The sequence below is a fragment of the Schistocerca piceifrons genome, chromosome 1 (assembly GCF_021461385.2).
Source record: "Schistocerca piceifrons isolate TAMUIC-IGC-003096 chromosome 1, iqSchPice1.1, whole genome shotgun sequence".
In the NCBI taxonomy this organism is placed as follows: Eukaryota; Metazoa; Arthropoda; class Insecta; order Orthoptera; family Acrididae; genus Schistocerca; species Schistocerca piceifrons.
Genome location: NC_060138.1, coordinates 1,169,913,529 through 1,169,940,088, shown reverse-complemented (window position 1 = coordinate 1,169,940,088; position 26,560 = coordinate 1,169,913,529). Strand labels below are relative to the sequence as shown.

General features: G+C 43.7%; 1 protein-coding gene across 1 annotated transcript in view; it reads right to left on the bottom strand.

The window, feature by feature from the left end:
- Positions 1-26,560, bottom strand: part of LOC124801961 (scoloptoxin SSD14-like) — a 477,660-nt gene that overhangs the window by 298,215 nt on the left and 152,885 nt on the right. The window contains exon 2 of the mRNA XM_047263112.1: positions 19,208-19,287. The gene's annotated coding sequence lies outside the window, so the exon portion shown is untranslated. The remainder of the gene's footprint in view (positions 1-19,207; positions 19,288-26,560) is intronic.

Here is a 26,560-nt window from a genome sequence, read left to right as displayed (position 1 = left end):
CTTTTCATCTTCCAACCATCTGCAGTTTCTATTGCACCCATTATTTCTCTAATACTCTTCCTTTCAAGCACCTCTATTCTGTCCAAATAATAGTTCGTTGTAAGGTACGCATATCGATATAAACTTTCTGGTCGTACCACTGTGCTATAATGTTTCTAACTCTTACACCTATTGCAAATTTATCTAGTCCATTGTCTTGTATAGTTTCTCCAAGACATTTGAACTTATTTATTCGCTCTATTTTACCTATTTCTGTTTCTATGAATTTTGGTGCATTTTTATATTTGTCACGAATTCTGTTGTTTGAGCTGAAATTCTGAGACCAGTTCTATTTTTTCCAGAGGAATGATTTGAATAACTGGTTCTGTCATATTTGCTGAATGTATTGCAAAAATCTTCTCGAAAAGCCACGCAAGTTTACCTTAATTTCATTTGTTTTCCTTCCCAGAAATATTAGTTCAATTGTGTGGCTAATTTATAACATTAAATTAAAAATCTGTTCTATGCAGTACCCTCCCTTAGGAAAACCACCTGATGTTCTTATAGGTGTTTGCCTTTAAAATAATTCCGTAAGTATTTGGGGCAGAAGGTAATCCCTTTTGAATTCCTCATTCTACTACATATTCGACCATGCATGCAAGATGTGCTGGCGTAGTGGGAAGTCGGTTGCACAGATACGTTTTCTCTTTGGCCTACAGCGTTGGTGATCTCATGAGATGCAAGACTGCTGCAGTAATAACGAGGTAGCAGGAGTGTTTTGCGGTCGTGTATTCGCTACGCTCCACTTCGGTGCCTGCAGCCTTCATTTGGAGAGAGAAGCTGTAGTACCGCTCTATAATCAAACTTTGGTTTCTTATTTGCTCCGATGTTTCATAGTTTACTCCGCTGCTGCCACCATTTCAAGTCAACACATTTAAAACTGAAGCAAAATATTAAGAACGGTATGAAGTGCTGTACGTCAGAAGAACGTTTCGTAAATAGACGACTTTCTCATGAGTACAAAACATCTGTTTAGGTATTGATTTGGATGTGAATACCACATTCACTGTTACTAACATTTCTTTCTTAACATAATTAGTCAAGCACAATTAAGAACAAGAATTATATTCTGAAATGGCTACCGAGTAGTTTAATAGCACGTTAAAGTTTCAGATACATTTGGCATACAACTATGCGAAAGACATGCACTTACAGTAGTTATGAAAAGAGAAATATGCCTTTAAAACAAAGAGAGAGAAGGTGGAGGAAGGAACTGATAATAACATAAAGGAAAGTGAAAGAAAGGTCCTGATAGAGAATAAACGTAAAGGAAAGTGACAGAAAAGAAACGAAAAGGAGTGCAAAGGATAGGATGTGAAAGGATAGGAGTGGAAGGGAAATGAGAGGAAAATAAAAGAAAGTAAAAGAAGGAAAGGAAATGATAGAAAAAGAAGGAAAAGAAAGGATAGGAAAGGAAAGGGTAGAAACGGATAGAACAAGTAAAGGATAGAAAGGGACGGAAAAAGGAAAGGAAAAGATACAGATGGGTGTACAGCAATGGAAAAGGCTAGGAAATAAATGGTAAAGAAAGGAACTGATAGAAAAGAAACGGAAAGGAGTGTAAATCGTAGGATAAGAAAGGAAACGAAAGGATAGAAATGGAAGGGAAAGGGAAGGAAAAATAAAAATAAAGGATAGAAAAGAAGAAAAGGAAAACTTAGAAAAAGAATTATAGGAAAACAGGGGATAGAAAAGGAAAGAATAGAAGAAAATAGGAAAAGGAAATGATGGAAAAAGAAAAGGAAAGGATACAAATGGATAGAAAATACTGGAAACGAAGGCTATAAAAGAAATGGAAAGGAAAGGAACTGATGGAAAAGAAATGGAAAAGAGTGTAAATTACAGAACAGAAAAGAAAAGGAAAGGAAATGATAGGAATGGAAGAGAGAGGAAAGGAAAAACTAAAGGACAGAGAAGGAAGGAATAGAAAACGATAGAAAAAGGAAAGGATACAAAGATAGAAAAGGATGGAAAAAGGAAAGTAAAGGATACAAATGGACAAAAAATAATGGAAAAGAAGGCTGGAAAGGAAATGAAAAGGATAGGATGGAAAACAATGCAAAGAAAAAATTGGAAAAGGAATGGATAGAAGCGAATAGAAAACACTGAAAAGAAACATTAGAAATAGGAAATGATAGAAAACTAATGGACAGAAAACAACGGAAAGCAATGGATAGGAAAAGAATTGTTAGGGATGCATAAATAACAGCGTAAGAAAAGGACACGAAACGAATGGTTAGGGATGGATAAAAACCAATGAAAAACTGGACAAAAAAGGAACGGGTAGGAACAGATGAAAAGAAAAAGGAATAACGCGTGAAAATGTCTTACATAACCAGAAAAACATTATCAGGGGATAGGGACACTGGCCGGCTGCGGTGGTCGAGCGGTTCTAGGCGCTTCAGTCGGGAACCGCGCGACTGCTACGTTCGCAGGTTCGAATCCTGCCTCGGACATGGATGTGTGTGATGTCCTTAGGTTAGTTGGGTGTAAATCGTTCTAAGTTCCCAGATGTTAAGTCCCATAGTGCTCAGAGCCATTTGAACCATTTTTTGATAGGGACACTCTTAGCTGCCATATTTTCTTGGCACCAACAATGCGTGCTATCTGAAGTGGTTTTATGAGCTCTATCGGTAGCATATAGCATTCCTGACAATTATCTGTTCGACGACCTGGAAGTGTTTTCGGTGCTGGCTGGCATGCTGCAGTTCCTGTCCGCATTACAGCTCATACCCCCTGCATAACAGGTAAGAAGAATTCACTAACCAGTCCATGCAGTGATAACTTTGATTTGTTAAGTACATCAACCAGAGCACGACGGCTGCGCATTATCGTCTATTAGTAGACAATCTGTACCAACTGTGTAAGGGGAGGGGGCGGCGCACCATTTATTTGGTCTTATAAGGCGTATTATAGCGAAAGGGTTGACGGTGGCTATTACTCTAACTGTGTTTTTATTTCACCTGCTGTGTAAAAATTACATATTTATGTCACAAGAATTACAGCGACTAATGTAATGAGTATGGTTTTGTATACGAGGGCGCACTGAACAGTAATGCCTCCGATTTTTTTATGTGAAAACTCTTAAACCTTTTTAAATAAAACAAACGTTATTAACATTTTACATGTTTATTCTTCACATCTGCATATTTATTTCTCTACATAGTCACCCTGGCGACAAACACATGTCTCCCAACGAGAGACCAGTTTATTGGTAGTGGCACTGTAGAATGTCTGACTTTCTTGACGGAGCCACAACATCACCTCTGCCTGCACCGATCCTTCACTGTCAAAGGGAAGCTCGAAGGTGTTCTTTAAGTTCTCGAAACAGATGAAAATGGATGGGATGAAGTCGGGACTGTATGGAGGATTATCAATAAGAGGATGATCGATGACAGTGAACTCGAGGCGTCGAATTTTTGCAGTTGTCGCAGCGCTCGTCTGTGGTCCGTCATTGCCATGGTGAAGGAAAGGTGCGCCAAGTGTGGACGAACTCTTCGAATTCAAAACTCGATTACAGCATGCTGTTTCTCACGCATCGACATAGTTGCGTTACACACAGTCCTGTTACTTGCTACAATTCGGAGCTCTCAAGCGGCAGAGTGCTTCAAATGTTTTCTTTATGAAGCTTTGCGAGTTTTCACATAAAAAATTCGAAGGCATTGCTTTCCAGCTTGCCTTCGTACTATAGAGAAACTACCTAATGTTTAGTAGAAATACTAAAGCTGCCTTAGGAAGGACAAACGAAATTACCCAAATTTGTACAATGTATATATGAAGGGCTTATTTCAATACTGGTACAAATACATTTTTATTCATTTTGAGATACGGAGTCCTAAAGTTAAATGAGCGCTGAAAAATCTGCAGTTGAGATACCAGAAATATTCAAGCATATGGCTTCTTGTTAGAGATGAACCTTTCTTTCTGTTTGTTTGGATAATTAATTTCAGAAGCATTATAGGCAGAAAAATGGAGGTAATGGACTTGTACCACTATTGAAATAAGCACTCCATATATGACTATTGATAAATAAAAATATGTATCCTTGTAAAAAAAGAGGATAAGTATATATATTAGTGATGACTTCCGAAAGTCTGGGGTTCACTCCACAAAAGGTCGTGGCATTAATTTTTTCCGTCACCCATCGCGTATTTGGCATCTTATTAATGTAGGAATTCTTGGAATGAGTCTGAGATCATTATGAATCTTTTCTAATTACACCGTCAAAAACGTTTAATGATTTTACTTATTACATTATTTCAAGACATTTTTCGACTGTTCCAAACATCAACATCAGTATACATTGGAACAGGTGCATCAGTAATCGGTAAAAATAGATGCTTTACGAAGCTTTTTCACTTTCGATAGTGACTCATTCCAAGTTGCAGCGTGGTCAAAAACTGCTTTTAACTGTAGGCTTTCTATAAATGGTTGGTTATTTCAGTTTAAACATACGAGGAAGGAAAGCACGAAGACAAGCAGTAGAAACTCTCGCCATGTGCGGGCGGGCATCATCTTGCTGAAATGTAAGCCCAGGACGGCTTGCCATGTAGGGCAACGAAACGGAACGTAGAATATCGTCGAGGTATCGCTTTTGTGTAAAGGTGCCGGGGATGACAACCAAAGCAGCCCTGCTATAAAATGGAATGGCGCCTCAGCCCATCAGTTCTGGTTGGAAGGGAAGGGAAAGGAAAAATGAAAAAGATAGAAAAGAAGAAAAGGAAAGTTTAGAGAAAGAAGGATAGGAAAACAAGGGATAGAGAAGGAAAGGATGTTAAAAGGAACAGAAAGGATACAAATGGATAGCAAACAATGGAAAAGAAGGTTGGAAAAGAAATGGAAAGGAAAGGAACTAATAGAATAGAAATAGAAAAGAGTGTAAAGGACAGGACAGAAAAGAAAGGTTGTCAGGCCCTGTGGTGGTAGACAGTCAGGTTGTTATCCTAACGCTGTCCAGGGCGTCTCCAGACACATCTTCGGTGGTCATCGGGGCTCAGTCGAACCGGGACTCATCACTGAAGACAATTATTCCCCAGTCAATGAGATACCGTTCTGAATGTGCCCGACAGCACTGCAAACGGGCACGTTGGTGCTTCTGGTCAGTGGAGCACCAGTTGCACATTGGATCGATGATGAATCCTAGGCCTCTACGACGATTGCTCGGTTTTTACGTTCTGTCGTCTCTTGAGGTCGGCTGCCTCCCTCTTGACGCTGTGTTCGGCCACGCTTCACTCATTCCTGCCAGCATTGTAGAATAGTGGTATCACTGCTATTTAGATGTCGAGCGATTCGCCGATTACTCCAAATTGCCTCTTTGCGCCCAAGTACCGGACCTCTCTCAAATGCTGAAATTCCTGACAGCTGCGTATATTGTACACGCGACTGTCGAAGAGGCTTGGTTACCACCCAGCTGAGTATACGGAATGAAATCTGAAAAGACTTCATGCCCTGGTATCGACATGTCCCCCATTTACTGTCACTGTCGACAGCGCAGTGAAATTGCGTTAGAGTGTAAAGCCTAGTTTACACGACGACACTAGGTTGCAGGCAACTGCACTACCGGCCACTGCGCATGCGCGCCTCGCGTTTGCGCAACGCTTTCGGAGTGTTCCAACTTTGGCGACACTAGTTGCATGAGTTTTGAGGTTATGTGTGTTCGTAGAGTGTAGACAAACTGAAATATGAAGTAGGGAACGGAGAATAATGTTCGATTTTTGGTTCAAGTGAATCTGAGCACTATGGGACTTCACGTCTGAGGTAGTAAAAAAAAATGGTTCAATTGGTTCTGAGCACTATGGAACTTAACTTCTGAGGTCATCAGTCCCCTAGAACTTAGAACTACTTAACCCTAACAAAGAACTCCCCAGACGTGTGTGATGTCATTAGGTTAGTTAGGGTTAAGTAGTTCTAAGTTCTAGGGGACTGATGACCACAGATGTTAAGTCCCATAGTGCTCAGAACCATTTGAACCATTTTTTGACGACCTCAGACTTAAAGTCCCATAGTGCTCAGAGTCATTTGAACCAAAAATCGAACATTATTCTCCATTCCCTACTTCATATATCAGTTTGTCTACACTCTACGAACATGCATAACCACGGCCGGCTTCGATTTTTGGATATCTATGCTTTGCATAGGTGTTTGTGGGATTTCAGTGACGCTGATTACAAAAATAAGCAACATATTGCTGCCGCTGAAACCATCATGTGCAATCATAACATAGATGATTTGGCAGTATATGAACTGCAGGGCAAAATTTATTGAGTTTGGAGCTCCTATACAACTGGATTAAGAGAAACACAAGCAAGCGTAATTCTAGCTGTGGCAATGCTCTCGTCTACAAGACTAAAATCCCATCGTTCGAGTTGGCCAACTCTTTGTTAAGGAATATTGGTGACAGCAGGGACGGCTATACAAATTCAAGAGGCGGCAATCTTTATTCAATATTCATCTATTTAAAACGTCGCTGCAGTGTTCCCCATTCACATGTGTTGGAATTTTGAAATGTTGCCACTGTACAGATCTATCTTCGAGACAGTAGTTTGCAAACCATTCTCTTCTTAAAGCGGCCTGCTTCGAATAATTATTGTTGCTAATGTTAATAACGATTACTGTTGATGTTAATAATTATTGGTGTTAATGAAAAAGCGTCATCACCAACTAAAATCGAATCTTATAGCATTCCAAGTGTTCTTGATTGTAAGGCACACAATCTGATATGTAACTTCAGTTCTGGCGACAGTGCTTCATGCATCACAGTACCTTTATTCCTTATCGCATAATTAACTCTGTTTAGAAGAAACGTGAACAGTCCTGGTGACATTCTAAGATAATTAAAAGAACTTCTTGGATCTTCCGTTATAAATTATTTCAGCAAGGATGCTGGGCAACCGAGCTGACGTCTTTTCTTCATCCAGTCACGAATCGAAACGCGTTTCTTATTTTTTTTCTTATGCAGCGATTCCACGCAACAAGCTTTAACACCATCACAACTCGTGCGACGTGCAGCTGCCAAAACTTTCATTTCAGACACGACTCAGGGACCTACAAAACGACGAAACTGAAGTGTATACTGGTGTCGCCGTGTCTACAGTCATATATGAAACCACTTGCGTGCAACTCATTCTACGGAACGAGTGGCGCAACCCAATGTCGTGGTGTAAACTACGCTTAGTACATTCATCGACCGCCAAAGTTTACAATTTTTCATTTTCTGTCGCTTGATACGAATATAAATTTTTGATCAATTTGCGTAACTCCTTCGTGATGTGCTTTTTTTCCTAGATTGTAATTTTATGGTTATATATATATTTTTTGTTTTAGAGTGTAATTTTGTGGCATTATCAAAATCAGCAGAGTGTCTTTTCTCTGCCTGTGCCTTCTCTAATTTTTTCTTTGTCAGGGCGAAAGTGACGCTGGAAACCGAAACTCAGTGCGTTGTATCATCTTTTTAATTGCATTTGATATTTAGCACACCTTGTACCCGTAACCTCCTGTCCTAAATGTCGATGGCCGGTGGACTGAGTGAAGGGGGGTGTAATACGCAAACACATGCATCTCGAGGAATTCAAGTAGACTGTCTTGCTTCAGTTTGAGTTTAACTTCAAAGGTGACTGGAAGCGTCAGTCAAGTGAAGCCTCGGAGCGTTATCTGCCTGGGTTTCTTAACGGGCGCCAGCACGATTGGCTCTTTTGGACTCTTACTCGAGAGACGCGTTTGATCAGATTTTAGACGTGGAAATGGTGGAAAATTTTGAGGACGAGTGAACAGGCGTAGTCACACTGGACGAGACCGCTGGCAACACCGAAAAATTTGTCCTACTGATTGGTCAGTTCGCTCGGGTGAAGTTTTTTTCGGTCTATGGGCACGAAGACGAGGCAGGTTGGATCTTGTACCAGGTCAGTCAGTGTATATTTAAGTGTTGATTTATTATTAAAAACTCTGTACATCAACAAGCTAGCAGCCCTTAGAGCAAGAATTGAAAGGAAAACGATGCACGATCACGCTTGGCGATAACCACTTTGCTAACAATGGTAACTGCATGTAAGTGGCAAAATAAAAGATGTCCGATGGGTCCGTCGTTCAGTTTCGTCACATATTGGATTTGTCCGGGACGCTTCATGTCGACTCCCCCCCCCCCCCCCCTTTTTTCATTTCTGCCAACGCCAGCGACTTTGCAGTTATAGTGTCAAAATTTCGTGGTGAAGCTAAACATTGCAGCTTCTGTTGTTACCACCGAGCGCCGATTACGTCATTTCCCCTCACAGGTCTCCGCCCACCGCAGAGACCAATCTTGTCATTTAGAGTTTTGCTCATCGTTTTCAGCAATTGTTTTTGAAGAGTGCCGAAAAATCTTGTTATTCCATTCCCCCTCCCCAGCGCAATCGGACTTCCTCTTTCGTGCCACTTATACTTGCTTCACACAGTCAAAGAGAAAGATTGGATGTGATGAAAGCTTCAAAAGTAAGTAAATTATATTCAAATACAATTTCAAAAGAAGGGCTTCAAATCTTTACCGACAACTGTGAAAAAATATAATTTGAAATAAAAATATCGGCACCCGATATTGCCACTTTGATATCGATATCTCGACACGTGGAGAGAAGTATCGGCTGTGTACATCGATATTTTTGTGATAAAATATCAATATATTTTATCAAAAGCTCTAGTCAGAAGCGTTATGGGGTTCCTGCGAGTCACAGTTGTGACCTCATTTAACTAAATTCATATGTGGCAATACTTGCTCTTTACGTGGCCACGATTCACTTAATATATCATGTTTCCGATTGAGTTTCGTATCTCTTTTCGCTGCGAGACACGATCCAACTTAAGCTAAAGTGTGGCAACCTTTATCTTCGGTTGTTTTGTGACTGTTTGAGTCTTTGCGTGTGAGTATTAGTGCGTCTATGATGCGCCCCTGACCCAGCTGAATCGCCGCTGAGTAATGATGATTAAAGCAGTTTACCATCATGAAAACTTTTGTGTTAGGATTTTATACACGTCATTTGTTTAATGAAGTTCCGGAATAGGCTCCACTTTCTGAACAAATTACCTCTAATGTCCTCTATCAATTTAGTTCGTCAAACGTTCCCCTTTGTGCATATCAGTATGCTTTTTCTCTTCCCGTAACTATAAACCTCATGCACCATGTAAGAGGAAGTTACTAGGAAGAGTTTAGCAAAGTTCAATCTCTGATCAGTCGATCTGGAGTCCGACAGTTAGATTTCGGTTGCACATTTTCTGTGTGATACAACCTAGGGATAAAATCCAATTAATATTTCTGGGGCTTCAGATGATCTGGAACTCAGGGAAGGTGGAGAGTGTTGACCACTTTATGTATGCAATAGAAAGTTCGCAGCTACAAAAAGTCACTGTTGTAGAGCAAAAGATCGATGCCCTCCTCCTCCCCCCTCCCCCCCGCCCAACACATTTGCTACCGATATTTAGACGTTTTGGATACTCAATTAACAACGGGCGTCTTTCAAGATCATTATCTACGAAACTCGTAAGGCATTCTGCACTTTTCTCGAGTCATTAGTCTTCTGACTGGTTTGATGCACCTACTACAAATTCCTTTCTTGAACCAACCTCTTCATCTCAGGGTAGCATTTGCGCCTCCGATATTTGTTGGATATATTCCTATTTCTATCTTTCCCCGCTGTTTTTACACTCTGTAGGTTCCTCTAGTGTTATGGAAGTTATTCCCTGACGTCTTAACTCATATCCTATCGTCCTATCCCTTCTTGTTTTCCATAGGTTCCTTTATTCGTCGATTCTGTGGACAACCTTGTTATACCTTGTCTTGGCAGAGCACCTAATGCAGCCGCGCGTGGTAGCCGCGCGGTCTTGGACACCTAGCATCGGTTCGCGCGGCTCCCCACTTCGGAAGTTCGAGTCCTCTCTCGGGCATGGGTGTGTGTGTTGTCTCTAGCGTGCGTTAGTTTAAGTTAGATGAAGTAGTGTGTAAGCCTAGGGATCGATGACCTCGGCAGTTTGGTCCCATAGGAACTTACCACAAAAAGTCACCTAATTGTAATCATCTTTCTGCAGCACCACGTCTCAGATGATTAAATTCTCTTCTTTTCCTGTATTATCAGTGAGCCGCGGTGGCTTATTCGCAGTGTTTCGGTATCACTGTTCATATGATCTTTGACCAACATGTTGCCTATGGAGTGCAGCGCCCCCTGTTGTGGCGACCACGGACGTGTGGCCTTTTTGGTGGGCAGTACGAGCTGAGGAACGAAGCTGTAACGAGCTTTCCGTGGGGCCTCTTTGCCGTGGTTTTAGCTGTTAGCGGGCGACCAATATTGGGGTCACGTTACCTTGTGGAAGTTATCGAGCACCGACGTGGTTTGTGCTGTGAGCTATCAGAAGGGCGTCGAGCTGTCAGGGCACTGTTCACTGTCATTTTGGTCTACCTTCCTTCTGCTTGTTAGGTATGGACGCTCATTTCCCCATAGTATTCGAAGGGTAGTGTGATTGCAAGATCTGGTACACATTTTCAACTAATTAATTGGCTGATATCGCATTATAAAGTGATTTATGTGTTAACGTTATGTATGCGTGGTGCTTGTGAACCTTTAATCAGTGTAAAGCGCCGTGTTCCAGAAGAAAGCTTGTTTTGAATGATGGCGGTGTGCATTAGCAGATGCGTTACCTGTTCTTCTCGGCATCCCCTTAAATCTTCTGATTTTTAAAGTAAATGACTAGTCATGTAATTCTCAATGGGAGACGCAGTGAAATGTTTAGTATTTCCAGTTTCCACTGATGATTAATTGTTCGTGTCAGAATGTGCGTCTGTTTTGCTGTTTTATTGGCCTGTTTATAATTTGCTTTTGTTTTTCTGGTTTCTTTGATGCTAATGATATAGGTCTATGCTGTGTAAGAAATTATTTAGTGTGTCTGACCTACACTCCTGGAAAAGGAAAAAAAGAACACATTGACACCGGCGTGTCAGACCCACCATACTTGCTCCGGACACTGCGAGAGGGCTGTACAAGCAATGATCACACGCACGGCACAGCGGACACACCAGGAACCACGGTGTTGGCCGTCGAATGGCGCTAGCTGCGCAGCATTTGTGCACCGCCGCCGTCAGTGTCAGCCAGTTTGCCGTGGCATACGGAGCTCCATCGCAGTCTTTAACACTGGTAGCATGCCGCGACAGCGTGGACGTGAACCGTATGTGCAGTTGACGGACTTTGAGCGAGGGCGTATAGTGGGCATGCGGGAGGCCGGGTGGACGTACCGCCGAATTGCTCAACACGTGGGGCGTGAGGTCTCCACAGTACATCGATGTTGTCGCCAGCGGTCGGCGGAAGGTGCACGTGCCCGTCGACCTGGGACCGGACCGCAGCGACGCACGGATGCACGCCAAGACCGTAGGATCCTACGCAGTGCCGTAGGGGACCGCACCGCCACTTCCCAGCAAATTAGGGACACTGTTGCTCCTGGGGTATCGGCGAGGACCATTCGCAACCGTCTCCATGAAGCTGGGCTACGGTCCCGCACACCGTTAGGCCGTCTTCCGCTCACGCCCCAACATCGTGCAGCCCGCCTCCAGTGGTGTCGCGACAGGCGTGAATGGAGGGACGAATGGAGACGTGTCGTCTTCAGCGATGAGAGTCGCTTCTGCCTTGGTGCCAATGATGGTCGTATGCGTGTTTGGCGCCGTGCAGGTGAGCGCCACAATCAGGACTGCATACGACCGAGGCACACAGGGCCAACACCCGGCATCATGGCGTGGAGAGCGATCTCCTACACTGGCCGAACACCACTGGTGATCGTCGAGGGGACACTGAATAGTGCACGGTACATCCAAACCGTCATCGAACCCATCGTTCTACCATTCCTAGACCGGCAAGGGAACTTGCTGTTCCAACAGGACAATGCACGTCCGCATGTGTCCCGTGCCACCCAACGTGCTCTAGAAGGTGTAAGTCAACTACCCTGGCCAGCAAGATCTCCGGATCTGTCCCCCATTGAGCATGTTTGGGAATGGATGAAGCGTCGTCTCACGCGGTCTGCACGTCCAGCACGAACGCTGGTCCAACTGAGGCGCCAGGTGGAAATGGCATGGCAAGCCGTTCCACAGGACTACATCCAGCATCTCTACGATCGTCTCCATGGGAGAATAGCAGCCTGCATTGCTGCGAAAGGTGGATATACACTGTACTAGTGCCGACATTGTGCATGCTCTGTTGCCTGTGTCTATGTGCCTGTGGTTCTGTCAGTGTGATCATGTGATGTATCTGACCCCAGGAATGTGTCAATAAAGTTTCCCCTCCCTGGGACAATGAATTCACGGTGTTCTTATTTCAATTTCCAGGAGTGTATTTAAGTACCTCAAATAAACTCAAGTCTGCTCCTGGGCGCATCTGTTTTCTCGTAAACGCAATGGACTAATTTGTGTTCTGATGAGCTCTGAATGTCATGCGAGTGTCCCTGCGACCGATTTAATGGTTTTCTAGTAAGGAAAATTTTTCCGATATTACTGTCTTGTAGCTGAATGTTTTTTAAATGTTTGTAGCTGGTTTCTTAAATCCTTTGGTCAACTTGTTAAAAGGCAGTTAAGTTTTCATGGTTTTGGGTAAGAGCTCAGATTAGTTAATTCTACCGTAAGAGTTACCTGTTCGCTGCACGGCTGTGTGTTGCAACTCTGTCTAATTAAAATTATTTGTGCTGCAGGAAACAGTCGTTAACGATCTCTTGTGCTCCATTGCTGGTACGTGTTACCTGGGATCGGGCCCCACTTACTCACGCTTCGTCCGCTTGCTTAGCCGACTGTTTGTCATTCGGAGTGCATACACTCGGCAGCTCTCACCGCTGTCTTGTGTTTCGCGCTGTTTCCTCCAACCGTGGCTGCACTACTTAATGTTCCTGTTCAAATTAAGTTCGTACTTGGAATAATTTTGAATTTGTATCCGTTTGTTTCTTGCCATCTCCTTAAGAAAATTTTGACGTGTGTTGGGAGCCCAACACATACCTTAATCTGTTGTAACTCAATTATTCTTGTGTTATCGGAAAATGTGTTAATTTTTCAAATGATGTGTTTTCTGGGTTTAAAGTTATCTTGCCTGGATACTGGTGTTAACTTTTTTTCATTGATGTAAATGTAGTTTTAGGTTTTTTAAATCAGTCAAGTTTAAATCACGTTTTATTTTCACCATTTTATAATTAAGGCCGTTCTGGTCTGTTCTGGTACTGTTGTTTAGATTTACATCTGCCTTTATTACGCCTTTAGTTTTATTACATTATGTGCCTTACATAGGGCGTGTCTTGCCTCAAAGAATATTAAGTCATCTTGGGTTAAAGTTAGCTTTAAATTTTCTGTAAATTATCTGAACTGGCATTGAGTTTTAAATGTATTTCTCATTGCTTGGCCTTTAAATTAATTTAAAAATTGAATAAAAGCTTAATAACTGCTTTGTGCTTGAAACTAAAATAAATTTGTTTATTACCAGTAAATGAAGAGTGTAAAATCCAGACTGGTCCAGCCCTTCCCGGTTTCCCTTCCTGGCTGAATTAAGAGGCTGTAGTTATGAACATTTCAACCACAGTCCAAGTGTCATTATCACATAGTGCTGTGGTCCAAATGTTGAGTCTCAGAAATTCCTTCCTCAAATTAAGGCCTATGTTTCATGGTAGTAGACTCCTCATGGCCCAGAATGCACTTTTTGCCTGCACTAGTCTTCTTTTTGTATCCTCCTTGCGTCGTCCGACATTCATTATTTTGTTCTCAAGATTGCAGAATTCCTTCACTTCGTGGGCATCAATCGTGATGCTGAATTTACCGCTCTCTTTTTTTTCTTTATTGTGATTTAATTCCCCTGCCCCATATGGGAGGGGAGGGCTGTCAGCGGCACAATCCGCCGCTCTTCGGCCGTGTGACAGTACAACTAATACGCGATTAAAATGTTACATATAAGGCGATAAAAAAGGGGGACGTAAAACAGAGTAAGGGGTGATAATGGAGGTAAAGACACTGACATGGAGACTGTCATGGGGTGATAATTGAAAGAGTCGACATAAAGCTAAAAAAACACAGTTGGCGAGTTGTAGAACACAAAAAAGACACTGAAGTCACACCCACAGGTTAAAAGTTGGCCATAGTAAAAAACACTCCAGAACAACACACTTAAAACCCATTGGGAGAACACACGATGAAGAATAAAACTGCCAGGTGGGACATGCCGAGAGAGAGGTCTGAGAGGGTGGAAAAGGAGGGGAGAGCAAGGTGCAGCAGGGGAGCGGGCGGGATAAAGAGGGTAGGGGTGTCAGTGGGTACACGAAGAGGCAGGAGACAGGCGGGGCAGGAGATGAAGAGGGAAGACAAGGCAGGAGGGAGTGCAGAGACACTGAAGGGGAGCACAAGAGAGGGAGGGGGAGTAGGAGGGGGAAACCGCTCAGGAGGAGGGAGGGGGAGGAGAGGGAGCCATGAGGAGGAGGTAGGAGGAAGATGGGGTTAGAGTTGGTAGGAAGGGTAGATGTCAGGGCGAAGCTAATCATCTGGGAGGGGTAGATGGTGGAAGTTGCGTTGGAAAAGGAGGAGGAGGGTGTGGAGACTACCGTTCTCATTTCTACTACACCTAAATACTTTAGTTTTTCTTCGATTTATTCAGTATATGTACTCGCTAGACCATTGATTTGCAAACTCTAGGGCGCAACCCCCTCCCAAGCCAACTGCCAGTGGGTTGCGTGGGGACGTATAAAAGGGGGCGCAGTGGGGCGAGCGGTAACAATGCATTACGTTATGAAGAAATAACTGACCGTAGCTAATCCGACCGCTGGAAGTCGTAGCGCACGAGTACAGCACCAGGTGTAGAAGTATGAAAGCGGAATTTCCGTATAGATGGTGCAGGCCCTCAGTGAAGGGCTTATGAGACCGCGTCTACAGCGCCATCTGTTTCCTGTAACGGCTGACGACAAATGTCAACACACAGTAATCCATATTCCATACATCGGTATGTATTTCAAACCCGTAAACTTGTCAAGTTTTGTGCCAACGAACTACGATTTGCGGACAGCATTGGTATTCTGTTATCATTTGAAGAGAACTGCTAAAGAACTGCATCGACTGCTTGTAGAAGCTTTCGGCGAACATGCTTTTTGGAAAACACGCAGTTTTGAGTGGTTCAAAAAATTCAAAAGTGGTGATTTTCACGTGAAAAACGACATACTCGGGAAACGACCGATAAAGTTCAAAGACAACGAATCACGCGGCCCCTCCCGCCGGACGTTCGAGTCCTCCCTCGGGCATGAATGTGTGTGTGTGTGTGTGTGTGTGTGTGTGTGTGTGTGTGTGTGTGTGTGTGTGTGTTGTCCTTACCGTAAGTTAGTTTAAGTAGTGTACAAGTCAAGCGACCGATGACCTCAGCTGTTTGGTCAGAAAACGTGTGAGTAAGAAATTCAATATGAATTTTCAACATTGCCTAGATGTAATTTTTAACTACGTATAACGTCCCTTAAATCACAGTGGGATAGTTCAAGCAATGCATGCACTTGGATAAAGTGACCGTACGTCTGAATTAACAGAACGATCTCGCTGCAGTTTCCAGGAAAGGTGTTGGAAGACAGGGGTCTATGTTTTATACTGACCTGTCAGTTGGAGAAAAGGGTGTTGTGCAAATATACTTGCAGCTCCCTCACGGTATTCAATATGTAGGCTTTCCTGCTGCTCTCACCGCGGCAGGTTCTCAACAGTCGTAAACACATGTACTGGACAACAACGAGCGAACTGCTGGGTGAAATATAAACGGCAGAGCTCAAGGAGAACAGCGTAAAGCACTCCTTGTTCACGCCCACAAGACATATATAGGGTCTTACGACAGACCTACGTCAGACTGGAGTCACGGACCACAAGACGTATGGCTACAGCTTTACACTTAACCTGAGACGCTTAACTGAAACTTTCGGGTAACTAGAGATCTGCTGTCTCGGAAAGCTTTACTGTCGGACTGTCAAACAGGGCTGCATAGAGCTGCACCCTCATATCAGTGAGACAGCAGAGCGGCGCTTGTCTTCCAGTCTACATCTACACCGTACGGTGTGTGACGAAGGGTACCCTGTACCACTCTACTAGCCATTATTTTCTCTCGTATTTTACTTGGGAAAACCTACCGGTTAAAACCGATGCTACTATTTCAGTTCTGAATAACCGGTGTTTTTCAGTATTTGTTTGGTCTGTTAGAACAGGTGATTTTTATTTTTTACTAATAACGGGGTAAAAAATCTAAATATCAATTGGCAATAGCAGAAGTGCTAAAAATTTTTTAATAAATATTTTTTAAAAAAACGAGTAACATTTATTCGTAAAATTTGCGAAGATATGATATATTGTTATTATAAAAAATGGGAAAAACGATCAGTGCTGTGATTACGTAGGCTTTCCCGGCGTAATAAGTCTTGAAAGTCTCTTCGCGTTTGCTGCCGGATCCTAAAATTTCGGCGACCCAACTGGTCGCCATCTTCAGGAAAATGCTGCTTCTGCTGATGAGTCAGTTCTCAGCGGTACTCATCAGCAGAAGCAGCATTTTCCTGAAGATGGCGACCAGTTGGATCGCCGAAATATCGAGTCAAGTTGATTTTAGGATCCGGCAGCAAACCCGAAGAGACTTTCACGATCAGTGCTATTTTAATAACAGTGTCGACAAAACGGTGCAACAAACACGTAGCACAAGAATTGGTGCAGCACTGCTGAGACAATGATATAAATGTTACCATGTGGCGTGGCCTCTTACATGGTACACGTGAACTTGAAGTGTGTAACACTTGCCCCTCCAGTATGCACAGTAATTTTTCACTGTTGTCGTCGTATATAAGTTGTATTGTAGAATGGTAACATCGCTAGTCAGGAAATATGTTACAAAGTACGGTGTCAATGAAGTACAATGCTCCAATTGCTTTAAAAGATTAAAATTGGGAGGAGCCGCAACAAACTTGCGACATCACATCAGGAGAAAATCAAAAACAATTTTTTCATAGTTTATAGTAAATATAGGAAGTAGCTGATCTACTGCCTGTGTCTACATTGTATCTGCCCACGGAAAAATCAGCACGAAAAACATTCATCAACTTCAGGTTTCATCCTCTGGCAGTGGCTATTTGCCAGCCGGTGTGGACGAGCGGTTCTAGGCGCTTCATCTGGAACCGTGCGACCGCTACGGTCGCAGGTTCGAATCCTGCCTCGGGCATGGATGTGTGTGATGTCCTTAGGTTTAGTTAGGTTTAAGTAGTTCTAAGTTCTAGGGGACTGATGACCTCAGATGTTAAGTCCCATAGTGCTCAGAGCCATTGTCTAAGTGAGACGCTAACAACTGCTTATCTCACCTACCTAGCAGAAACACTCTCCTACCCAGTATTGTGCTGATTTCATTGAACACACCCGGATGACTATAATATCACCCTTGCGCTCGTTGCGCGAGACATAAGTTGGAAGAATTAGTACGGTTTAGGACTCGCGTCAGTATTCGAGCCCTCGAAATTTGTGATTTTTCTGTCCGCAGTGGACAGCGAAACTATACTGGGATCTTTCACTGTAATTCGTCTAGCATTTATGTGGCACTGCTCTGATTAAATACGCCTTTAACTGTGGCACCGAGCGAGGTGGCGCAGTGAGTGGTTAATATGGTGGCTGAAAATGGCTTACAAGTTCGTGGCACCCTCCATCAGTAATGCTGGAATTCGGTATGGTGTTGGCGCACCCTTAGCCTTGTGTGTAGTTGACAGACATCTATCCAGACCACCACACAGGAATTCCACACTGCATCAGGATCCACTGCAAGTACAATGACAGTTAGGCGGGAGGTTAGAAAACTTGTATTTCATTGCTCATCACGCCTGTAAATGCCAAACGATTCCTCGCTTGGTGTAAGGAGCGTAAAAATTGGACGATTGAACAGAAGTTATATGAAAATGGAGGTATGCATATACCTAATGTTGTCATCTGCATTTTAATCATAACTCTACGCACTGACCTGTGAACAAAGCAATCCTTCTGCTCTCTCACGATGACTACTGAGCTCGCTGATATGGAATACCTGGAAGTAGGTGGCAGCACAATGCACCTAATATGCAAAACTTATGTTTTTGGGGATGTCCGGATACTTTTGATAACATAGTGTACGAATTGTTGATACTGCGTGCAGTAGAAAATAAAAACTGTTCAACCTATTAATTTCTGCCTTTGACCCCCGAAAACTAAACACTTCTTTGGAGCTTATACCCGTAATATATGAAATTTGTTGATATTTACTATTTTGTGTAAAGTCATAAAGAGTGAACAAAACCCCGAAAATCGAACTCAAAGTTCGAGTTAGCAACATATCGTCAAATTTAAGCTTATTTCATTGTGGTTAGGTATAGCTCTCATCAATTTAATGTAGTATCGACTGATGTTATCCATATTTCATTTCAGATAAATCATGACGGTCTACACTGCACTCAGTCTGCGAACTTCAAACTTGCAGGCCCTTAATCAAGCCATAATTATGGGCGTCATTTTATTCTATTGAAAATCTAAAATAAAGTCAAAGTGTGATCAATCATAATCCCGAAACGGATCCTTTGTATGTCTTTTCACTCTCTCAAAAAATTTCATAGCTTTTCTTATTTGTTGGTCATTTGAATGAATATTCGGCCTTGAGGCTACGATGGGAAATGCAGGAAAAGGTCACGCAGAAAATATACCTCGCGCCGTACTGGCGCTGGATTCGGGCAGTGGCAATTGGCCTGTAGACTATGCCGCAGCTGCCGCCGAACTCCACTGCAGTAGGTCGGACTGTGATCTACTGGCATTATAGCCGGGCAGCCAGCAACTTACCTGGCATGTCCTGCTTAAATCGTTTAAGCTACATGAAATTGGATATACACATTTACCTAATATTGTCCTCTGCGTTTTATCATAACTCTACGCAGTGAGTTGTGAACAAAATAACCCCTACATCAGCCAATTCTTCGAGTCGTAGATATTTAGCGCTACCCGTGCAAAACCGGGACAGATCGCTGGCGATAAATAAAGAAATAACTAAGAGTCGATATAGCTCGGATTACCAGCTTTCTACTTTTTAACCAACTGGACTTGGACAAGTCAGTTCACATTCCAAGTTAAGGAGGTCCTAAATTACTAAGATCCGAAAAAATGTTATATGGTAGTTAATCGTGTACTTACGCACAGTGGTTGCTTTGCACCTTCACCTTCGAATGTATCGCACCCGACGACGTATCAGCCTCTGTGCAGTAGGTTCGTATCTGAAAATAATGAACACTCAGTGAGAAACGGAAGTGGATACTGACACAGCACACTGTATTTAGTCTACATTTACACTCGGCAAACTACTGCAACATGTTTAGCAGAGGGTACTTTTTAACGGTCATATATTAAAGCCAAGGCAAGTGCAATGGTGTCAAGTAGAAGCATTAATTTGAGGAAGAAATTCCTTAGAATGTTCGTTTGGAGCGCAACATTGTATGGTAGTGACCCATGGACGGTGAAACATGAACTGTGGTATAACCGGAACAGAAGTGAATCGAAGCATTTGAGATGTGATGCTACAGAAGAATGTTGAAAATTAGGTGTACTGATAAGGTAAGGAATGTGAAGGTTCTCCGCAGAAACGGCGAGGGAAGGATTATATGAAAGACACTGACAAGGAGGAGGAAGAGGATGGTAGGGCATCTGCTCAGACGCCAAGGAATAACTCCCATCGTACTAGAGGGAGCTGTAGACGGTAACATTTGTAATGGAAAACAGAGCAGCAAATATTTGACGACGTAGGATGCAAGTGCTACTCTGAGGGGGAGAGGTTGGCACAGGAGGGGAATTCGTTTCGGGCAGTATCAATAACGCCCATTCATCCTGGAGAGCTGCTCGCAAGTCTTGGAGAGTGGTTGGTGGTTGCTGATGTGACGCAACCTCTCTCCCTAGTGCATCCCAGACATGCTCTGTAGGATTCAGATCGGGAGGGCGAGCAGGCCTCGCCATGCGTGAAATATTTACCGTTTCCAAGACAACATCGCCACCTGCTCTCTATGAGGTCGGGCATTATCGTCCATTAGTATGAAGTATGGATCCACATCACTTCGTAACACCGGCGTATGCGATCCCAAGTTGTAGCGATACCTGACAGCAGTTAAACCTTGATGATTCACCCATACAATCTCATGAAGAGGTGCACATGATCCCTGCCAACACCATTAGAGATCCTCCTCGATATCGGGCTGTTTCCACAGCACTAGGGTCCCGAAATGGTGTGCACGTTCCTTCCAGATGCGAATGCTTGGAGAAACACTCTCCAGACCAAATCGGAACTCATCTGTGAAAGGAACATTGGCCCACTCTTTGACGTCCAGGAGGTATGTTGGCGATTCCACTCTAAACGTTCCCTTCTGTGAAGACGCTTCAGAGGTACACATGCAACAGGTTTCCGACAGAAAAGACCACTCTGCCGAACGCTTCTGTCACCGTGTGTCTCGATACAAGTGGATGCTGCCAGGTCAAATGCCAGTTGCCGTGCGGTACTAAGGCGATACCATCGAGCCCTTACAGACAAATAACACTCCTCTCATTCTGATATCACGCATGGTCGGTCCTGCCCTTGTCTTCGGGATACTGTTTCGGTCTCTATAAATTGTCGCCACATCCGAGAAACTTCAGAACGATTCCCATTAAGCCATTGGGCCACATCAGTATGTGACTGTCCTACTTCGATTCTTCTTATGAGCCTCCATCGCAGAGTGTCTGGTAGGCGTCTTCTTTGTGCCATACCGCACCGCCTGTGATTGTATCCACAGATACTAGCTCGTTTGATAGTTGCCCTGACGTCATCGTTGGTGTGGTTGCCCGTCGACCGGACTGCCACCTTCCGTGCAGATAATAACTGTATGGGCAACTGTTGACAGTTTGTATGATTATACCGTGAATTAGACGCAAGACGCAGAGATAGCGGTTTGTTACTTTAATTTTAGACACTAGTGTAGATGTAGATGTAGACGTAGATGTTGATGTTGGTTGAAGGGGATACGAAATTAGGGTATTAGGAAAGAACGAAACGTAGAATGAGTAAATAATAACATATTGTAAGGTAGAAAGAATTGGGCCCATCACCGACAAAGAATGGATAGTACTAGACTTTCCACGGCAGCAATGGATAACACGCCGAGGGGAATAAGTGATCCAGGACAACCCAGGACATGTTGGAGATAAGTGTGAAGCCGGAACGTGAAGTAATTCCTAGTCCATGAAGTGCAGAAGAAGAAGAAGAAGAAGAAGAAGAAAAAGAACAACAAATCACGGTGTACCTCGTGGAAATCTAAGTGAAGGGTTTGGGTTTAGCCAATGCCTGCAGAACGTTACCTGATCTCATGTGTAGTGCCAACAGGAACCCACTGGGCGCATTAACGCCCCGCTTCCGCTACTCGGGAAGACGAACCAGTCGAGGATCGTTCTCGGGGATTAGCTACGAGGGCTGGTGAAGTGGGCACCTTGGATCTACATCTACAGCTGCGAGATTACTCTGCTATTCACAATAAAGTGCCTGGCAGAGGGTTCAATGAACCACCTTCTCTACCGTTCCACTCTCGAACGGTGCGCGGGAAGATTCAAATTTTCATATGGCTCTAAGCACTCTGGGACTTAACATCTGAGTCCTCTAGACTTAGATCTACTTAAACCGAAATAACCTAAGGACATCACACCCATCCATGGCCGAGGCAGGATTCGAACCTGCGACCGTAGCAGCAGCGCGGTTGCGAACTGAAGCGCTAGAACCGCTCGGCCACAGCTACCGGCTGCGCGGGAAGAACGAGCACTTAAATTTTTCTGTGCGAGCTCTGATTTCTCTTATTTTATCGTGATGATCATTTCTCCCTATGCAGGTGGGTGCCAACAGAATGTTTTCGCAATCGAAGGAGAAAACTGGTGATTGAAATTTCATGAGAATATCCCGTCGCAACGAAAAACGCCTTTGTTTTAATAATTGCCACTCCAATTCACGTTTCATGTCTGTGACACTGTCTCCCCTATTTCGCGATAATACAAAACGAGCTGCCTTCTTTGAACTTTTTCGATGTCACCCGTCAGTCCCAGTTGATGCGGATCCCACACGGCACAGCAATGCTCCAGAATGGTGCGGACAAGCATGGTGTAAGCAGTCTCTTTAGTAGACCTGTTGCGCCTTCTAAGTGTTCTGCCAATGAACCGCAGTCTTTGGTTGGCTCTACCCACAACGTTATCTATGTGATCTTTCCAATTTAGGTTATTTGTAATTGTAATCCTTAAGTCTCGTATTTAGTTGAATTTACAGCCTTCAGATTTGTGTGCCTTATCGCGAAATCGAAATTTACGGTATTTCGTATTTCTTTTAGTACTCATGTGAATAACATCACACTTTCCTTTATTCAGGTGAATTGCCACTTTTTGTACCATACAGATATCTTATCTCAATCATCTGGCAATTCGGTTTAGTCATCTGATGACTTTACAAGGCGGTAAATGACAGCCTCATCTGGAAACGATCTAAGATGGCTACTCAGATTGACTCCTAAGTCGTTAATATAAGTCAGGAACAACAGAGGGCCTATAGCACTCCCTTGGGGAACGCCGGATATTACTTCTGTTTTCGATGACTTTCCGTCTATTACTACGATCTGTGACCTTTGTGACAGGAAATCTCCAATCCAGTCGCACAACTGAAGCAACATTCCGTAGGCATGCAGTTTGGTTAGAATACGCTTGTGAGAAAATCTAAAAATACGGATTCAGTTTGACATCCCCGGTCGATAGCACTCATTACTTCATGAGTATAAAGAGCTAGTTGTGTTTCAGAAGCACGATATTTTCTCAATCCGAGCTATGTGTCAATAAATCGTTTTCTTCGAGGCACTTCATAATGTTCGAAACCAGTGTATGTTCCAAAAGCCTATTGCAAATCGACGTTAGTGATATGGGCCTGTAATTCAGCGGATTACTCCTATTTCCTTTTTGGGCATTGGTGTGACTTGAGCAATTTTCCAGTCTTTCGCTAATCTGAAGAGAACCTGACTGGTACACGATCTGGACCAGAGACCTTGCCTTTATTTAGTGATTTAAGCAGCTTTACTACACCGACGATATCTACTTCTATGTTTCTCATCTTGGCAGTTGTTCTTGATTGGAATTCAGGAATATTTACTTCGTCTTCTTTGGTGAAGGAGTTTCGGAAAACCGTGTTTAATAACTCTGCTTTAGTAGCACTGACATCAATGACTTCATCGTTGTTATCGCGCAGTGAAGGTATTGATTGCGCCTTGCCACTGGTGTGCCTTATGTACGAGGGCAGTTCAATAAGTAATGCAACACATTTTTTTTGTCGGTCAATTTTGGTTGAAAAAACCGGAAATTTCTTGTGGAATATTTTCAAACATTCCCGCTTCGTCTCGTATAGTTTCATTGAGTTCCGACAGGTGGCAGCGCTGTACGGAGCTGTTAAAATGGCGTCTGTAACGGATGTGCGTTGCAAACAACGGGCAGTGATCGAGTTTCTTTTGGCGGAAAACCAGGGCATCTCAGATATTCATAGGCGCTTGCAGAATGTCTACGGTGATCTGGCAGTGGACAAAAGCACGGTGAGTCGTTGGGCAAAACGTGTGTCATCATCGCCGCAAGGTCAAGCAAGACTGTCTGATCTCCCGCGTGCGGGCCGGCCGTGCACAGCTGTGACTCCTGCAATGGCGGAGCGTGCGAACACACTCGTTCGAGATGATCGACGGATCACCATCAAACAACTCAGTGCTCAACTTGACATCTCTGTTGGCAGTGCTGTCACAATTGTTCACCAGTTGGGATATTCAAAGGTTTGTTCCCGCTGGGTCCCTCGTTGTCTAACCGAACACCATAAAGAGCAAAGGAGAACCATCTGTGCGGAATTGCTTGCTCGTCATGTGGCTGAGGGTGGCAATTTCTTGTCAAAGATTGTTACAGGCGATGAAACATGGGTTCATCACTTCGAACCTGAAACAAAACGGCAATCTATGGAGTGGCGCCACACCCACTCCCCTACCAAGAAAAAGTTTAAAGCCATACCTTCAGCCGGTAAAGTCATGGTTACAGTCACCTGGGACGCTGAAGGGGTTATTCTGTTCGATGTCCTTCCCCATGGTCAAACGATCAACTCTGAAGTGTATTGTGCTGCTCTTCAGAAATTGAAGAAACGACTTCAGCGTGTTCGTAAGCACAAAAATCTGAACGAACTTCTCCTTCTTCATGACAACGCAAGACCTCACACAAGTCTTCGCACCCGATAGGAGCTCACAAAACTTCAGTGGACTGTTCTTCCTCATGCACCCTACAGCCCCGATCTCGCACCGTCGGATTTCCATATGTTTGGCCCAATGAAGGACGCAATCCGTGGGAGGCACTACGCGGATGATGAAGAAGTTATTGATGCAGTACGACGTTGGCTCCGACATCGACCAGTGGAATGGTACCGTGCAGGCATACAGGCCCTCATTTCAAGGTGGCGTAAGGCCGTAGCATTGAATGGAGATTACGTTGAAAAATAGTGTTGTGTAGCTAAAAGATTGGGGAATAACCTGGTGTATTTCAATGCTGAATAAAACAACCCGTGTTTCAGAAAAAAAATGTGTTGCATTACTTATTGAACTGCCCTCGTATGACCAGAATCTCTGGGTTTTCTGCCAGATTCCGAGACAGAGTTTCGTTGTGGAAATTATTAAAAGCGTCTCGCACTGAAGTACGCGCTATAGGCAAGAGTTCGAACAACTAGTTCCGACAGTTGTTTATACTTGACATCGATATTACAAATTCTCGGGAGGAAGCAAACACTTTAGCCAAACGGTCTAAGGCGCTACAGGCATGGACTGTGTGGCTGGTCCCGGCGGAGGTTCGAGTCCTCCCTCGAGCATGGGTGTGTGTGTTTGTCCTTAGGGTTTTTAGGCGGTTTCCCACAGGTAAGTACCTGGCCGGTAACGAAGTCTCGTCTTAGTTGCACGCTATGCAAACATTTAGAAAAACATTGTCTAACTTGAATATTAGATTTAGTCTACAGGTAGAGATACGGGATGGACTGGAGGCCTCAGGAAGGGATTTGACCTGTGGCTAACTTTGCCAGCACCCGCGTAAACAGTTCTAATGCCGTTGACAAACGGGAAAAGGCAAAGAACAAGGTGCGTAGGGCAAACAATGAAGTATGGAGGACGTGGTGTTACGGTATGGGAGTACTTTTCGTGGTTCTATTGGCTTGTTGATCTGGGGGAGGGGACCAAACGGCGAGGTCATCGCTCCCGTCGGATTAGGGAGGGATGGGCAAGGAAGTCGACCGTGCCCAACGGCCCAACGATGCCGGCATTTGCTTGAAGCGATTTAGGGAAATCACAGAATACCTCAATTAGGATGGCCGGATGCGGGTTTGAACCATCGTCCTCCCGAATAAGAGTCCAGTGTGCTAACTACTGCGCCACCTCGCTCGATCTCGTCGTTGGGACGTGGTCCCCTATAGTGCTTAAGAAAACACTAAATGCGGAAGGATATGAACACATTTTACTATACTCAGTACTGCGTGCAATAGAAGGCCAGTTAGGAGGCAATAACTGATTACATGAACATGAAAACGCACATTCTCGTAAAGCAGTATCAGTGAGTTAATTATTTGTCGAAAATAACATCCGTGATATGCATTGCCGCGTCCGAGATTGTGACACTTGACTGATGATGATGATGATGATGATGATGATGTTTGGTTTGTGGGGCGCTCAACTGCGCTGTCATCAGCTCCCGGCCAATGTCCCAATTTTTACACAGTACAGTCTTTTTACATAGTCGAATCGAGCCACTGTCACGAATGATGATGATGATGAAATGATGAAAACACACACTCAGTCCCTGGGCAGAGAAAAGCCCCAACACGGGGATTCCCGAATCGAAGCCGGGATCCCGTGATCCCACTTGTACTGAGAGACAATTGTGGGGAGATGGAATGTGTTGACATTTCGACAGAGGCCAGGACACGTCAGCTAGGAGACTTCGGAACAGGGTATTCCAGAAGTGCAATACACCAGCTTGTCCGACGTTACCAGCGACGTACTACTGGCAAAGGTCATTTCCTACACTAACAGCCCTGTACGCTCACCATTTCATTGACAGGCGGATGTGGTGCATGGCTTTTTCTCAGAGTTCAGTACTGCAGGTGACCTCTGATTGGCAAGTATTGTTCCGTATTCTAAATGCTGTGAAAACGGAGTTCACAGAGACCACCAAAAGTAAACCTTCATTGATTTACAACTGGCATCAGTATATGGTGAACTACAACAAGAAAGAAGGTGTAACTTTCTGAGGTTGTGTAAAAGTGAGAAAGAATAAATACAAGGAGAGACTATCCATTAAAAAATAACACATTATTAGGCAAAGGTAGTCATGCTTCTGTTCGAAATGACACAGCAATTGAAGTGCGAAAACGTATTGTAAATGCAAAAAAAGCGTGCAAAAAGAAAAATACTACAATTTCATCCATTTTCGTTGACGGAGTAG